This window comes from Sus scrofa, chromosome 7 (assembly GCF_054392235.1).
Source record: "Sus scrofa isolate SSC_HxYL_T2T_F1_AM1 chromosome 7, Sscrofa_HxYL_maternal_Yorkshire_Landrace_v2.0, whole genome shotgun sequence".
Classification (NCBI taxonomy): domain Eukaryota; kingdom Metazoa; phylum Chordata; class Mammalia; order Artiodactyla; family Suidae; genus Sus; species Sus scrofa.
The window spans coordinates 28,579,066-28,597,800 of NC_139389.1; the positions used below are offsets into that span (position 1 = coordinate 28,579,066).

Here is an 18,735-nt window from a genome sequence, read left to right on the forward strand (position 1 = left end):
TATTTTATACATAGTAGTTTGTGTCTCTTTAATCTCCTATCTTACCCTTTCCCCCTCCCCATGATAACCACTGGTTTGTTCTCTGTATCTATGAGTCTGTTTCTGTTTTGTCATATTCATTCGTTTTATTTTTTAGATTCAATATATGGGTGATAACATAGAGTATTTGGGAGTTCCCTGGTGGTTTTGCAGGTTAAGGATCTGGTGATACCATTGCTGTGGCACAGATTTAGTCCTCGGCCTGGAAACTTTGCATGCTGTGGCATAGCCACAAAAACCGTAGAGTGTTTGTCTTTCTCTGTCGGACTTAGTTTACTAAGCACAATACTGTCTAGGTCCATCTATGTTGTTACAAAAGGCAGAATTTCACTCTTTTTTTAATAGATGAGTAATATTCCATTGTACATATATACCACATATTTACCCATTCATTCTCCCCCCTTTTTTCTTTTTTAGGGCCATACCTGCGGCATATGGAAGTTCCTAGGCTAGGGGTTGAATAGGACCCCTGCTAGCCTTCACCACAGCCACAGCAATGCAGTTGAATAGGAGGTGTGGCTGCAACCTACACCACAGCTCATGACAGTGCCCAATCCTTAACCCACTGAGTGAGGCCAGGGATTGAACCTGCATCCTCGTGGATGCTAGAATGGTTTGTTACTGCTGAGCCATGATGGGAACTCCCATCCATTCATCTCTTGATGAGCACTTAAGTAACTGCTGTATCTTGTCTACTGTAAATAATGCTGTGTACATTGGGGTACATGTATCTTTTCACTTAATTCTTCGTTTTTAGACAAAGGGGACCATAGTCTATTTGCCCACCTGCTGTGGGTCTATAAAATCCGTAACAACTAAGAAATTTATGCTTGAGGCTTTTCATTAAAGAGTAGCTCATTCCCTTGTGCATTCTTTATATATTTAAAACTTTATATAGCTCGGAATATATGCAGTTTATATACATACATGTAATAAAAGAGTACTTTTTTTTACAAAGGAGTTAATCCTTTTCCTTCAGTCTCCCCATGTGCCCTGAGAGCTTGCAAGCCTCAAAAACTCTGCTCTTTTTTATTTCTTTTGATTTTTTTTCATTTCCCACTTTCTTCCTCATCTTCTTTTTCAGATACCTTCCATTTATTTGATTAACAATGTATTATTAATCTTAGAGTCTTTTGCAATGCTTTCTAAATAATTATTTTTGTTCCTCAGTTAATTTTTCTGGTTCAAAAATTCAGCAGGAGGAGATGGAATCAAGGTAGCAGAGGAGTAAGATATGGTGCTCACATTCTCCCACAAACACATCAAAAAAACCCATTTACATTTAGAATGATTTGCACAGAACATCTGCTGAAAGCTGGAAGGAGACCTTAAACCTTCAAAAAGGGCAAGAAATCCTCCACATAACTGGGTAGAACAAATGGGGAAAAAAAGAGAGAGTGAGAAAAGGCATCAGGATGGGATTAGCACTCCTGACAGGGAACTGAGAAAGAGAAAGGGAAGCCACATGCTGGTAACTGATGGGGAGATCAACTGAGATGGAGAGACATCAAAGCTGCAGAGAAAAGTGCAGCAGCTGGACTGAGGAGGGCAAAGCAGAGAGAGAGAGATGCAAAGACCATCGGTACCATTGCCCCCAGATACCACAGCCTGAGATGCTTGGGCAGGGACTGGGTACTGAGACTCGGGCTCCAGAGGTCAGTTCCAGGGAGAGGAATAGGGCTGGTGGTGTGCAGAGCGCCTGAGAGACCGAAGGAGCAATGCCACAAGGGCTGGGTAGTGGAGTGCTACAGCCCAGAGAACTCATAAGGAGGTCTGGGCTCCCAGGAGAAGCAAGGCACCATTGTTGGGGAGGGTAAGAGGAAGAGGGATTGTTTACCATAGGGATATCTTTCTTTGTCCACGTGTGTACTGTGGGGCAGTGCTGCTGGTGGTGAGGTGCCCCTTGTATGGCCTATGGGTGACAGCACCTCTTTTGTGGCTGTGGGTGGCGGTGCCTCCTGTGCAGACTAAGCATGACATGGTGCTTCTTGCTTGGTCTACAGGTGGCGGGGGGGGGGAGAACCACCACAGTTATGTCTATCTCCAGAGGTGGGCATGGCCTGTCTGTGAATAGGCACTACCTGCACCCCCAGTCACCTCAGAGGTCCACACAGAGGAGGGCACTGTAACCTACCACCACTCATTGTTGCTCTCTCTCCCCTAGGAATGCACATACCCTGTTGCTGCCACTCCAAATGCTTCAGACACCACATATCTGCCTGAGTCTCACTGCCACTTCCCAGGGCCCTGTAACTAGGAGCAGCCTGTGCCACCTTCCCACGGGTATTTGCTACTGTCATGGGTCCAGCAACCAGGTACTGGCTACTAGCCTTGTTCATTGCCTCCATCTCCTTGGAAGCACGTGCAGCACCCTATCAAGGGGATACAAGCCTGCGGAGGAAAGAGACAGCAAATATCCAAACTCCCATGGCAAAAATAAATAGTAAGCCCTCACAAAATAGCCAGGGGTGCTCTTACATATAAATATCCCTTCAAGACTATAGTAGTTGTTTTTCCTAAATTCACATAATAAGAAAAATATAAGCAAAATGAAGAAGCTCAGGAACCATTCCTAGTTAAAGAACAGGAGAATTCCCCTGAAGGAACACACAATGAAACAGACCTCTGCAGTCTAACAGACACCAAGTTCAAAAAGGATATAGTGAAAATACCGAAAGAATTAAGGGTAAATATGAAGGAATTAAAAGGGAATATGAACTCTAATGCAGCTTACTTTAGAAAGGAACTAGAAAATATAAGGAGGAGTCAAGAAAAATTAGAAAATTCATTTGCAGAGATGCAGGCTGAGTTAAAAGCACTATAGAGCAGAATGAATAATGCAGAGGAATAGGATAGAAGGTAGAATAATGGAAATCACCCAATCAGGATAGCAGACAGAAAACCGAATGATGAGTTCCCGTCATGGCGCAGTGGTTAACGAATCCGACTAGGAACCATGAGGTTGTGGGTTTGGTCCCTGCCCTTGCTCAGTGGGTTAACGATCCGGCATTGCCGTGAGCTGTGGTGTAGGTTGCGGACGCGGCTTGGATCCCGCGTTGCTGTGGCTCTGGTGTAGGCCGGTGGCTACAGCTCCGATTCAACCCCTAGCCTGGGAACCTCCATATGCCGTGGGAGCGGCCCAAGAAATAGCAACAACAACAACAAAAAAAAAAAAAAAAAAAAGACGAAAAAAAAGACAAAAAAAAAAAAAAAAGAAAACCGAATGAAACATGAAAGCAATATAAGAGATCTATGGGATAATATAAAGCAGGCTAGTCTACACATAATAGGAATTCCAGAAGAAGAAAAAGAAAAGGGGATTGAAAATATATTTGAAGAAATTATGGCTGAAAACTATCCAAATCTAAAGGAAACGATATCAAGATACAGGAAGCACAGAGGGCCCCAAATTTGTTGAACTGAAACAGGCCTACACCAAACAAATTATAATAAAAATGGGGGATTCCAAAGGCAGCAAGAGAAAAAGATACTTAATTATAAGGAACCCTCATAAGGCTATCTGCTGATTTCTCTATAGAAACACGACAGGCCAGAAGAGAGTGGCAAGATACAGTCAAAATTCTAAAAGGGAAAAATTTGCAGCCTATAGCACTCTACCCAGTTAAAATATCATTTAAAATAGGAGAAATAAAGAATTTCTCCATCAAACAAAAACTAAAAGAGTACAGCAATACTAAACTTATTCTAAAAGAAATACTGAAAGGGCTTCTCTAAATAAAAAAGAAAAAATAGGATGGAGAAACTCACAATCAGAAAATAATCAAATAAGCCAGTATACAGAACTAAAAGGAGGTAAAAAAACCTTTTGTAAAAGTGACAATAAACACAAGGAATAGCAAAAGGATAAACATGAAGATGTTAAAAAGAACTTCAAAATCATAAAATTTGGGGAAAGAAAATAAAATCTAGGCTCCTTTTTTTTCTGGAATGTGTTTGAGCCAATGTAACTATCAGGCTAAAGCAAGCAGATATAGGAAGGGGTTAACTTACTCGAAAAACAGGGCAACCACAAATCAAAACCAAAAAATATATCCGCAAAACCTAAAAACAAGAGGACACAAGCATAAAATAAAAGGAAATTACCCAACCAAAAAAGAAAGGAACAAAAGAGAAACAGAATCAACTGGAAAACAAAGTTTAAAATGGCAATAGATACATATTTATCAGTAATTACCTTAAATGTCAGTAGATTGAATGACCCAATCAGAAGACACAGAGTGGCAGCCTGGATAAAAAAACAAGAGCCTACAATATGTTCTCTGTAAGAGACTCGCCTTAGGGCAAAGGACACATATAAATTGAGAGTGACAGGCTGGAAAAAATATTTCATGTGAATGGAAAAGACAGAAAGCAGGAGTTGCAATACTCATATCAGACAAAATAGACTTTAAAATGAAGGCCATAAAGACAGACAAAGAAGGACACTATTTAATGATAAAAGGATTGATTCAAGAAAAGGATATTATACATGTAAATATATATGTCCCTAATATAGGAGCATCCAGATACATACAACAAATACTAACAGACATAAAAGGAAAGCTGATGGGAATACAATAATGGACAGATCCTCTAGACAGGAAATCAATAAGGCAACAGAGATCCTAAATGATACAATAGAAAAGTTAGACTTCATTGATATTTTTAGGACATTACATCCAAAAAAATCAGAATATACTTTTCAAGTGCACATGGAATATTCTCAAGGATTGACCACATACTGGGCACAAAACTAATCTCAACAAATATGAGTATAGAAATTATTTCAAGTATTTTCTCTGACCACAATGGCATGAAACTAGAAATCAACCACAGGCAAATAAATGAGAAAAAACTGACTAACATGGAGACTAACCAATGTGCTGCTAAAAAACCAATGGGTCAATGAGGAAATCAAGAAGGAAATTAAAAAATACCTCAAGACGCATGATAATGAAGACACAACCATTCAAAATCTATGGGATACTGCAAAAGCGGTTCTTATAGGAAAGTTCATAGTGATACAGGCCTTCCTCAGAAAGGAAGAAAAATCTCAAATCAACACTTTAACCCACCACCTAAAAGAATTTGAAAAAGAAAACAAACACCTAAATTCAGCAGAAGGATGGAAATCATAAAGATCAGAAGGGAAATCAATCAAATAGAGATTCGAAAAACAATAGAAAAAAATCAATAAAACCAAGAGCTGGTTCTTTGAGAGGGTAAACAAAATTGACAAACCTCTGGCCAGACTCACCAATAAGATCAAAGAACTCAAACAAAATAAGAAATGAAAAAGGAGAAATCTTAACAGATACTGCAGAAATACAAAAAACTGAAAGAATACTTTGAGCAATTATATGCCAACAAATTTGACAACCCAGAAGAAATGGGTAACTTTCTAGAGACTTATAGCCTGCCAAAACTGAATAAAAAAGAAATAGGTCAATTGAACAATCACTAGAAATGAAATTGAATATGTAATAAAAACACTGCCTACAAACAAAAGTCCAGGACAAGATGGTTTCATAGGTGAATTCTACCAAACATACAAAGAAGAACTTATACCTATCGTTAAACTTTTCCAAAAGTTTGAGGAAGGAACACTCCCAAAGATATTCTATGAAGCCACCATCACCTGATACCAAAACCAGCAAAGATACTACCAAAAAAGAAAATTCTGGGCAAATATCTTTGATGAATATAGACACAAAAATTCTCAACCAAATTTTAGCCAACCAAATCCAACAATGTGTAAAAAAGATCATACACCATGGGCAAGTGGGATTCATCCCAAGTTCACAAGGAAGTTTCAAAATATGCAAATCAATGTTATATACCACATTAATAAAAGAAAAGTCAAAAACCACATGATCATCTCAATAGATGCAGAAAAAGCATTTGACAAAATCCAACATCCATTCATGATAAAAACTCTTACCAAAGTGGGTATAGAGGGAACATACCTTAACATAATAGAAGCCCTTTATAACAAACCCACAGCCAATACAATACACAACAGAGAAAAGCTGAAAGCCTTCCTGCTAAAATCTGGAATAAGATAAGGATGCCCACTCTCACCACTTTTATTCAATGTAGTATTGGAAGTCCTAGCCACAGCAAGCAGACAAACAAAAGAAAAGGTATCCAAATTGGAAGAGAAGAAGTAAAATTGTTACTCTATGCAGGGGACATGATACTATATATAGAAAACCCAAAGGACCCCAAACAAAACTACTTGAACTAATCAATGAATTCAACAAAGTGGCAAGATACAAGATTAATATTTAGAAATTGGCTGCATTTCTGTATACTAACAATGAAATATTAGAAAAGGAATATAAAAATACAAATACCTTTTAAAATCACCCCCCAAAAATTAAATGCTTAGGAATAACCCCGATGAAGGAGGTGAAAGACTTATGTGCTGAGAAATCCAAAACAGTAATCAAAGAAATTAAAGAGGATCCAAAGAAATGGAAAGATATTCCATGCTCCTGGATTGGAAGAATTAATATTGTTAAAATGGCCATACTACCCAATGCAGTCTAAAGATTCATTGTGATCTTTATCAAATTCCCCATGATGCTTTCATAGAACTAGAACAAACAATCTAAAAAATTATATGGACCCATAAAAGACCCAGAATTGCAAAAGCAATTATGAGGAACAAAAACCAAGCAGGAGGCATAACTCTCCCAGACTTCAGACAATATTACAGAGCCACAGTAATCAAGACAGTGTGGTACTGGTACCAGAACAGACCTACAGACCAATGGAACCGAATAGAGAACCCAGAAATAAACCCACACACCCATGGTCAATTAATCTTCAACAAAGGAGGCAAGAATAAAAAAAATGGGAAAAAGACAGTCTTTTTGGCAGGTGGTGCTGGCAAAATCGGACAGCTGCATGTAAATCAGTGAAAGTAGAACACACTCTCAAACTATGAAGAAAAATACACTCAAAATGGCTTAAAAACTTAAACATAAGAGAAGACACCATCAAACTCCCAGAAGAGAACACAGGCAAAACATTCTCTGACATCAACCTTGACAAATGTTTTTTTTGGGCCAGTCTCCCAAGGCAACAGATATAAAAACAAAAATAAACCATGGGACCTAATCAAATTTACAAGCTTTTGCATGGCAAAGGAAACCATTTAAAAAAAAGGCAACCTACAGAATGGGATAAAATAATTTCAAATGATGTAACCACCAAGGGTTTAATCTCTAAAATATACAAAAAAATTATACAACTCAACAGCAAAAAAACCAGCAACCCAATTGAAAAATGGGCAGAAGACCTGAATAGACATTTCTCCAAAGAAGATATTCAGATGGCCAACAGGCACACGAATAAATGCTCACATCTCTAATTATTAGAGAAATGCAAATCAAAACTATTATGAGGTACCATCTCCTACCTGTCACAGTAGCCATCATTAAGTCAACAAATAACAAATGCCAGAGCGGATGTGGAGAAAAGGGAACCCTCCTACACTGTTGGTAGGGATGTAAATAGGTACAGCCACTATGGAAAATAGTATGGAGCTTCCTTAGAAAACTAAATATAGAACTATCATATGACCTAGCCATCCCACTTCTGGGTATATATCCATACAAAACTTTCACTGAAAAGGTTACATTCACCCCTATGTTCATTGCAGCACAATTCACAATATCCAAGACTTGGAAACAACCTAAATGTCCATTGACAGAATGGATTAAGAAGGTATGGTACATGTACATAATGGAACACTACTCAGCCACAAAAAATAGCAAAATAAGGCCTTTTGCAGCAACATGGATGGAACTAGAGACTCTCATACTAAGTGAAGTAAGTCATAAAGAGAAAGACAAATACCATATGATATCACCTACATCTGGAATATAATGTATGGTACAAACAAACCTATCTACAGAACAGAAACAAACTCATGGACTTGGAGAACAGACTTGTGGTTGCCATGGGAGATGGGATGGGAGTGGGATGGACTGATTGAGGTTATTAGATGCAAACTATAATATTTGGAGTGGATAAGCAATGAGTTCCTGCTGTATAGCATAGGGAATGATATCTAATCACTTGTGCTGGAACATAATGGAGGATAATGTGAGAAAAAGAGTGTACATATAACTGGGTCACTTTACATCAGAAATTGACAGAACATTGTAAATCAACTATAATAAAAAATAAAAAAATTAGCCATTTCTAAACCTGCTTAGTTTAGAAACCATAATAAAGCCTCTTGACTGTGTATTCCCTTCATTCCCTCTACCTTGTGACTCACCCTTGCGATTACCCATGTGGCCCTGCCTAATATGACATATCTTGGGACCTGTAACAAACTATGTTTTCAATGTAGTTGTAAACTTATCTGTTGGCCTTACCCTACATAAATAACAATAAAACAGCTTAAAACACTGTTTCTGCATGCTTATATTGGTTCTTTAGCCTAACCATTTGAGATCAGATTTGCTTTCCAAAATTATGTACACTTTTTACCTAAATGTAGGCTTTTCCTTTTGGAAATAGCTTTCTGAAAATATGATTTCTTTATTTTGTTTTACATAGCATCTACTAACTTTCTATTCTCTAAGATGAAGTCTTCCTGTTCATCCATTAGGTACCTCACTTTTTTTACATTCATGTAATAGGCAAAATTCTGTGATGACCCCTAATCAGTCACCCCTCATTAAATGCCCTCCCCTCACGTGAGGGAAGAACTTTAATTTGCTGCCAGATAAAGAATATGGCCAAGGTCATAGGATAGTAACTCCTACGAAAATGTTACACTGTACAAGCCTCAGTTTTAGCAGACAGGAATGCGAGTTTCTGTTACTGGCTTTGAAGAAGGAAGCGTCCTAGTTGAGAGACTACCTGTTGAGAGACCACTGCAGGGGCAATGGGGCAAGCAACTTAAGGGTCTCTGGGATCTGAGTGTTCCCAGGTGACATCCATTAAGACATAAGGACCTCAGAAAATAGTATAGGGGATATATAGGATATGATGAAATAATATAACAAACAAAGTTTTAGTCATAGGAGGGTGGAGGAGACAATGGTGCAAAAATATTAAAGGAAATTTTGAAGAGAATAAAAAGAAAAAATATTTTTGAAGAAAACATAGAAATGCAGGAAGGGATCAAGACAAAAGGGAATATGTGGGTAAACATAAGTAAACATTTACTGAGGTAAAATTTCACATTCTTTTATATTTATATAATATTTTGTAAGTTTGTGACTTTTGTTATTTTTCTGTCACTTTTGTGAACTTCAGGAGGGAAGAGAATAAAGAACACCATTTCAGTGTATCTAATATGGATTCTTATACTCTCTACATGGGAATTTTTACAATCAGAAATAGTAATATCTACAAAGTTCAAAACCTTCATAATTAGCTGACCAAACCACCATAGATTAGACACAGAAAGAGAGCACTGCAAAAGAACCAACTTACTGGGTTGTCGTGAGATGGGTCCTACAAAAAAAAAAAAAAAAAAAGACACAAACATATTAGCTTAACTTCATAATAATAAAACTATTTTCTCTAAATCTGTGAAAAAAATTAACAAAGCTAGGAATGAGGATGACCAGAGAATGCAAAAGTCCCATTAAATGGTTATGAGAAAACATATGATTTGAGCTTCAAAAGAGAATTGAAGTCACAATTGAAAGAGAAAAAAAAAAGATTTGAAAGCCTTTTGAAGATTACTTTTATTACAAAATATCTTTCTAAAACCAAGATATATAATGCAAAGTTTATATAAATTATTTTAGTTTAATTTTTATCATGTTGAAGTACATTTTTATTTTATTAAAATTTTTAAAATTTATTTTTATTTTTTGTCTTTTAGGGCTGCACCTGCCATATATGGGAGTTCCTCGGAGCCATGGCAGCCAGCCTCCATCAAGCCTCAGCAATGCCAGATATGAGCTGCATCCATGACCTACACTGCAGGTTGCAGCAATGCCAGGTTGTAAATCAACTGAGTGAGGCCAGGGATTAAACCCAAATCTTCATGGTACTAGTTGGGTTCTTATCCTTTTTTCCCCCTGAAACTCTTGCTAGTTGGATCTCCTGGATTGTTCCTCCAATTCACCTCATTATTTTTCTTTTACTTTCTTGAAGAGTCTTCCTAATTTATGTTCCAGCCCTTTAATAAAAACTCTATAATTTTGGCTATCTTGTTTTTATTTCCTTTCATTCTTTTTAATTATTTTATTTTTATTTAAAAATGTATGTATGTATGTATGTATGTATGTATGTATGTATGTATTTTGCTGCATCTATGGCATGTGGAAGTTCCTGGGCCAGGGTCTGAATTCACACCACAATTGTAACCAGAGCCACAGAAGTGACAATACTGGAGGATCCTTAACCTGCTGAGCCACAAGGGAACACCCCAAATTTTTACATATTTTTTTTGGTGCAGTATAGTTGATTTACAATGTTGTGTTAATTTCTACTATACAGCAAAATGATTCAGTTACATATATATATATTCTTTTCCATTATTGTCTATCTCAAGATATTGAGAATATAATTCTCTGTGCTATACAGTAGGACCTTGTTGTTGGTCCAATCTATATGTAATAGTTTGCATCTGATAATCCCAAACTCCTAGTCATCCTTCTCTCATCCCCTGTCCCTTGGTAACCACAAGTCTGTTCTCTATGTTATTTTTAATTTCTGAAAGTATTTTTTATTCTTTGAGATTTTTTTTACTATTGTAGAACATTTTTATTTCATAGGTATTTCTTCTTTATTCTCTTATCTATGAATATTTACTATAAAATTCTTCTATTCTTGCATTATCTCTGTTTCTTCAGAGTTCTTTCTACTGCCATTTGTCTGTTTTGTCAGTGCCTCATATTGGGAATTTTCTCAAATGTCAGGTCACCAATGACTTTCACTTAAACTAAGCATGTAGAATACAAATGTTCATTGGAAGTGTATACTGGGAGGAATGGACATCATTGGTGGCTTTTGTCATAAGGGAGATTTGTGAGCAAGTTTTTTTTTGGGATTAATTTTTTTTATTAAAGTGTAGTTGATTTACAATGAAGTGCCAGTTTCTGCTGTACAGCAAAGTGACTCAACCATATGTATATATACATTGCCTTTCTTTTTTTTGTTTTGTTTTCTTTCCTTCTTTCTTTCTTTCTTTCTTTTTTTTTTTTCTTTTTTTTTTTTTTTGTCTTTTTGCCTTTTCTTGAGCTGCTCCTGCAGCATATGGAGGTTCCCAGGGTAGGGGTCCAGTCGGAGTTATAGCCACCGGCCTACACCAGAGCCACAGCAAAGCGGGATCCGAGCCGCATCTGCGACCCACGCCACAGCTCACGGCAACGCCAGATCCTTAACCCACTGAGCAGGGCCAGGGATCGAACTTGCAACCTCATGGTTCCTGGTCGGATTTGTTAACCACTGCGCCACGACGGGAACTCCTACATTACCTTTCTTATATTATTTTCCATTGTGGTATGAGGGTTCCATTTAAATATTTTAAAAGATAAAAATGCTTAAAAATAAAACTATTTTAAGGTATATGTAGGCTTTTTCTTCGAGGAGTTTGGTTTTTCTGTAAAATTTTCTCTGAATTTCTTCCTGGTAAGCAAGTATGTGCCTGTTTGCCATTATACCAAGAACTATGTAGAATGAGTCTAGGAGTTTTTGTGTTTATTACATAGCCTTTTATTTAATTGCATGATTTCAGTACCATTTCCTCTGACTTCACTATGTATTGTGTCCAGCAGTTTAGACCTTCTCTTTCAGCCTCTCTAGCCATTAAACCCTTAGGCTTCTTCTACGGTGGCATATTTGATTGGCTATGAGGGTTGCAGTAGGCCATTCCAGGTTCAGATAAAAGCTTTTAATTGGTCATCCTTTTTTTGGTCTCACTGTTCACATCTGCCTTCAATTCTTGAATCTCTCTAGAATTCTCCATTTGAATTGATATTCTTCTTTCCTTTCTCCATTCTTTGCCTCGGGCTTCCTCTCTCTGGTAAGTTAGTCATCTGCTTTCAAAATTTTCTCAGCACAAAAATTGCTCTCATTTCTTTTCTTTCTTTTCTTTGTCTTTTGTATGTATGCTTTTTCCTTTTCTTTATTTTCATTTCAGTGAAATTTTAGCAAGGAGTTGAGATAAATGCCTTGTAAAATTGAACTCACTCTCTTACCCAAGGTGAACTCATTTTGAGGCTCATTTTTAAACATGAGAGACATGGAACTGGAAACAGCCAGAAGGGTAAAAAACTTCCATACCATTAACACTAAATCAATCACAAATAAGAAACAAACAAAAGAGAAACTTACTGCTGGGGTCTGATACCTCTTCTGATATATAAACACAGATAAACATATGTGTCATTTGCTTAAGGGAAAGAAACTCTAGTTTTCTTTAGTATTACTTTGTTGTGTGGCGTATAGAAGTGAATATATTATTAGATAGATCAAAAACTTATAAAGAATTAATAAACTGAAGTCCATCAGGATTAAGGAACAGTTGAGGAACTTGCTAAAGATTCTGAGCCTTTCATAGAATACAAACTGAAATATCTTACTATGGTTTCTTTCATAGAAGCAGCCCAATGTTACATTTTCCTCTGGTATTCATTTTGGTGGGGATTAATCTTAAAGGTAGACTATTTTGGGACTCTTAAGTTATCTCTGTCTGCTGTTCTTAGTCTCTATGGTGGAAATAGCATAGGTTTGGGAAATCTTTGCAGCCATTCTGTCTTCCTTTTCTTCTCTTTTCACTTCAGGGACAATTGAGATTTATGTAAATTTGCTGAGAAATAAGAAAATAACTTCTATTTTTGATGAGGTTTTGCCTCAAAAGTCCCAAAGCTTTTTATTTGTTTATATTTTCAATTAAGAACAAGGCTTCTATTTACTAAAAAAGTAGGAAACATCAGAAAAATGTACTATCAGTATTGCATCAGAAAAGTCAATCTCAGAAGAACTTTTTTTTTTTTTGTCTTTTTGCTATTTTTTGGGCCGCTCCTGCGGCATATGGAGGTTCCCAGGCTAGGGGTTGAATCAGAGCTGCAGCCACCAGCCTATGCCAGAGCCACAGCAACGCCGGATCGTTAACCCACTGAGCAAGGGCAGGGATCGAACCCGCAACCTCATGGTTCCTAGTCGGATTTGTTAACCACTGAGCCACGACGGGAACTCCAATCTCAGAAGAATTAATCGGTTTGTGCATCTTCTGTTGCTGTGGGATATGGAGGTTCCCAGGCTAGGAGTCTAATCGGAGCTACAGCTGCCAGCTTGCACCAGAGCTACAGCAATGTCAGATCTGAGCCATGTCTGCGATCTACACCACAGATCATGGCAACATCGTTAACCCACCGAGCAAGGCCAGGGATCGAACCTGCAACCTCATGGTTCCTAGTTGGATTCGTTAACCACTGAGCCATGATGGGAACTCCAAGACTTCTTGAGTTTTTTAGATTGAAGACAATAACATCCATAAATACTTTTCTAGACTCTGATTGAAAATTTTCATTGTAGGTATGAGGTATCTTGCTGTATTCACATTTCATCATAGTCTTACCTTCCCCCTATTTGTTAGGCAGCCCACATCAGAGCATCTCAACCACATATGGATGGTAGAAAAATAGATGTTGTTAACCAGTCTACTTAAATGCTCCTTCCCATTGTTAGTAAGCTAGTGGCATGTTAACTCCTGGGCAAGGGAAAGAGGGAATGAGATATTGAAATGCCAAGATTTTAGTAATATCCACAGTTATTAATACTATTGTCTGTCCCTATCATGGACAAAGAAAACTAGAGAGGTTAAGTAGATAAAGAATTGCTAATAATTTGTGTATTTTTAAAATCCTCTTTCTAAACCACCTACCTAAAATAAATAAATGAATATGGTTTGCCTTGGATAAGAAGTTTTTTTTATTGCCTATGCTTTTGTTTTCTAAGCCCATAATTCTCCTTAAGAGTCAACTGGGGAGCTGCCTGGTGGCCTAGTGGTTAAGGATTTAGCATCGTTAGCACAGGTTCAGTCCCTGGACTGGGAACTTCTAAATGCCACAGGTGTGGCCAAAAGACAAAAAATGAAACAAAAAAACACCCCAAAACAAAACAAAACAAAAACAAAACAAAAACCAAAGAGTGAACTGGGATTTGAATCCAGCCTCTGAGATGTTCAAACCCTACACTATATTGTTTTTCCACTTCTCTCTCTCTCTTCTAATTTTGTCTCATACTCTCCTTGCCTATTCACCACCCCACCTTCACTCCATCCAGACTGAATATGTTGTTGAAAAGGTAGTATAAGTAATCCTGAGAAATAGTCTTAGTATGCTCATTGTTCCCTAGGCATGATACCTGCTTAGTGCTAAGGGACTCCATGTGCTGAATTTTAATTAGCGCACTCTTTTCTATGGCTCTTCAACAATCTTTAGCAAATGTTTGTTGTATTTGAGTATAAAAGTATCATATAATGCATTGTGATTCCCTGTCCTTATCTTTGTTGCTGCTGGGTCTATAGAGATCTTCAGGGAGAAAGAGTAGGAACACCACTTTCCTATGACAGAGGTGACATATTAGTACTAGGGGTGAGAACTTTTCTCTCCTGAGGCCTGGGGAAACTATCAGGATTTCCTGGTTCTTTGCAGGAACTCAGAATGTGAAAACTTGTGAAGCCCATTGGGAAAGGCTGTTCTTTTATAATCATTTGTGTTGCTAGAGAGTGTACTTGATCCTGCCTATCTTACTGGGCCAAATTGGACTCAGTTTTTGTAGTTAGGAAAGATCTGGTTAGGGAGAGATATGAAAGCAAAGATCCTTCTTTCCTGTGTCAAAGTATAAGAACAAGAATTTTCCACTTTTTGCTAAGACTTATGAGTGGGCCCTCCCATGACTTCTGTGGCATAGTGATTACCAATTTTGAGAAATCCTGAGTCTAAGAGTTAATCTTATGGCTTAGGGCAAATTAGCCTGAATGAACAGATATTTCACTTAAAAGCCTGAAGGAGGAAAACCAAATTGAATATCTAAAACATGTCTTCTAGTGAAGTAGATCTCATAAAAAGCTCAAGTAAGAACATTAAGAAAAAAATTAGAGGACTCAAAATCAACCTAACAAGAACAAAAAAAGAGGATATTTGAATTTATCTTGGGTTTGGCGATGACTTTTTGGTTCAACATGCCAAAGATACAACTATGAAAAAAATAATTGATAAGCCTGACTTAATTAAAATAAAAAATTTCTGTTCTGTGAAAGACACTGTTAAAAAACTGAGAGGCAATCCATAGATTGGGAGAAAATATTTGCAGAAGTTATCTGATAAAGTTATGTTAGCCAAAATATGCAAAGAATTCTTGAAACTCAAAAATAAAAAAATGAACAACCCAATTAGAAAATGGGCAAAAGAACTGAAATTACCTCTCACCAAAGAAGATAAAGAAGTGGCAAATAAGCATATCAAAGATGCTCCATACCACATGCCATCAGGGAGATGCAAGTTGAATTAACAATAAGATACCACTATATACCTTTTAGAATGGCCCAGAACTCCTACATCATCAAATGCTGGCAAGGATGTGAAGCAACAGGAACACTCATTCTTGTAGGAATGTAAAGGGTACAACCACTTTGGAAGACAGATTGGAGGTTTCTTACAAAGCTAAACATGCCCTTACTGTATGGTTCAGCAGTCATGCTCCTTGGTATTTATCCATAGGGGTTGAAAACTTGTGTCCACACAAAAATATACACATGGATGTTTATAACAGCTTTATTCATATTTGCCAAAACTTGGAAGCAAACAAGATGTCCTTCAATAGGAGTTCCTGTCATGGCTCAGTGGTTAATGAATCCAACTAGTATCCATTGAGGATGCAGGTTCGATCCCTGGCAATACTCAGTGGGTTAGGAATCCTGCGTTGCCGTGAGCTGTGGTGTGGGTTGCAGATGTGGCTCGGATCCTTTGTTGCTGTGGCTATGGTGTAGGTCAGCAGCTGCAGCTCCAATTTGACCCCTGGCCTGGGACCCTCTATGTGCTGTGGGTGCAGAGCTAAAAAGACAAAAAAAAAAAAAAGATGTCCTTCAGTAGGTGAATGGATAAATAAACTAGTACATTCAAACAATGGAATATTATTCAGCACTAAAAAGATATGAGCTATGACCTCAATTCTCTCTCTCTCTCTCTTTTTTTTTTGTCTTTTTGCCTTTTCTAGGGCCGCTTCTGTGGCATATGGAGGTTCCCAGGCTAGGGGTCTAATTGGAGCTGTAGCCACCAGCCTATGCCACAGCCACAGCAACTCAGGATCCAAGCCGTGTCTGTGACCTACACCACAGCTCATGGCAACACTGGATCCTTATCCCATTGAGCAAGGTCAGGGATCGAACCTGCAACCTCATAGTTCCTAGTCAGATTCGTTAACCACTGAGCCACAACGGGAACTCCCTGACCTCAATTCTCTAATGGATAAAGAGAAGAGCAGTTTGGGCCCAGAGTTAGCAGAAGAAAGGATATAACAAAGATTGGAGCAGAAATAAGTGAACTATAAAACAAAACACAATGGAAAAGGTGAATAAAACTAAATGTTGGTTTTTTGAAAACATAAACAAAACTGATAAACCTTTAGCTAGTCTATCCAAGGAAAAAGAGAGAGGGCCCAAATCAACAAAGTTATAAACCAAAAAGAAAACAGTAGATCTAATATCACAGAAGTATAGTGGATTATAAGAGAAAGACAAATACCATATGATACAACTTATAAGTGTAATTTAAAATATGGCACAAATGAACATATTTAGGAAACAGAAATAGACTGGCAGATATAGAGAAGAGGCTGTGGTTGCCAAGTCTGAATTATGTAAATAATTCAGCCATATAAAGAATAAAATCTTGCCATTTGCACAATCATGGATGGACATATGGATATTGAGTGCATTGTGCTGAGTGAAATAAGTCAAATGGAGAAAGACAAATATGTATGATCTCATTTATATTTGAAATCTAAAAAAAAAAAATCCCCAAACTCATTGACAGTACATTAGATTTGTGTAATGGAGGGGTGGGGGAATTGGATAAAGATGCTCAAAAGATATAAACTTCTAGTTATAAGATAAATAACTACTGAGAATATAATCACATATGACATGATGGCTGTAATTGACACTGCAGTGTGGTATATTTGAAAGTTATTAAGAAATATCTATATTTTTATCACAAAGAAAAGACATTTTTTTTTGGTATTTGTATGAGACAAAAGATGTTAAGTAAACTTACCGTGGTTTCCATTTCACTCATGCATACTGAGTCAAGTCGTTATGTTGCACACCTTAAAGGATTTTATACTGTATGCCAATTATATCTCAATAAAAGTGGAAAAACTTGGGCTGTCAAGTCATGAAAAGACAGGTAGGAAAATTTAAATGCAGGAATAAGTAAAAGAAAGAAGCCAATTTGAAAAGACTATATACTATGTGATTCCAAGCACATGATATTCTTGAAAAGGAGACAGTAAAAATATTAGTGGTTGTCAAGGGTTGTGGGGAGGGATGAATAGGTAGAGTACAGAGGATTTCTAGGACAGTGAAATTATTTTATGTGATTCTATAGTGGTTGATATATGCCACGGATTTGTCAAAACCCTTGGAACATACAACACCAAGAGTGAACCTTAATGTAAACTATGGACTATGGGTGATAATAATAAGTCAGTGTAGGTTCACTATAACACATGTACCATTATGATGTGGGATGTCAATAGGTGGGAGGCTTCGCAATTGTGAGAGCAGGGGATACATTGGAACCCTATACTTTTCAATTTTTCTATAAACTTAAAATTGCTCTAAAATATGTCTATTTTGAAAAGATTCAGTGGGAAAGCTGAAAAAGAGAATGATTATTATAAATGAATTAATGCTATGGAAGAGTGAATGGAAGAAATAGCTCTCAATAGAGAGATAAAACACTAAGAAACACAAGGCAAAAGAAATTTGGAGGTTAAATCCAGGTTATCTAACAAGAGACTACTAGGAAACCTAGCAATATGTTAATGGAATAGATTAAGTAGTAAATTAATGTTTCCTTAGTTGAGGACAAACCCAAGATTATAGATTGAAAGGGCTGACTGAATGCCAGACATTTCTTGGTAAAATTCTTGAATCCCAGAGATAAAAGCATAACTTTAAATGGTCCTAATGAAAATGAATAGGGTATGTGTGATATTCAGAAAGTCAAAGCAGCATCTGATTTTCATCAGCAACACCAGAATAATGTAATACAATGTAAAAATTCATTTGTCAGATTGAATAAAATCATGTTCCAACAGACACTATTCCAAAGGGTATATAAATTTTATATACTCTTTAAGGAAAATGTTGAAAACTGACAATTTTAATAAAGTTCTCATGATAAGGGAAGAGGAAAGAACAAAGACTAAATGAATCAAATGCTCTCTTCATCAACCTTATTTAATTGACAGATTTCTATTCTTTGGTATAATATACTGAGTGATGCTCATAAGACTAGTAGGCTACTATATGGTTTGTCCATTAACTGCAACTCTGACCACTCTGACCACTTAAGTTACAAGCTTACCATAAGAGCTGTGTTGTTCTCAGAACATTTTGTGCCAGTTGTCCTTGTTTTGAAATTATGAAATTTAAGAAAACCAAAATAATATAATGCAAAAGGTATTTCTATAAAAATGAAC

At 37.0% G+C, this 18,735-nt stretch overlaps 1 protein-coding gene and 1 long non-coding RNA gene across 5 annotated transcripts in view; one reads left to right on the forward strand and one right to left on the reverse strand.

The window, feature by feature from the left end:
• Positions 1-9,516, reverse strand: part of LOC146401482 (uncharacterized) — a 42,705-nt gene extending 33,189 nt beyond the window's left edge. The window contains exon 1 of the mRNA XM_084966898.1: positions 9,502-9,516. The gene's annotated coding sequence lies outside the window, so the exon portion shown is untranslated. The remainder of the gene's footprint in view (positions 1-9,501) is intronic.
• Positions 1-18,735, forward strand: part of LOC146401481 (uncharacterized) — a 366,756-nt gene that overhangs the window by 45,282 nt on the left and 302,739 nt on the right. The gene's annotated exons all lie outside the window — the stretch shown is intronic.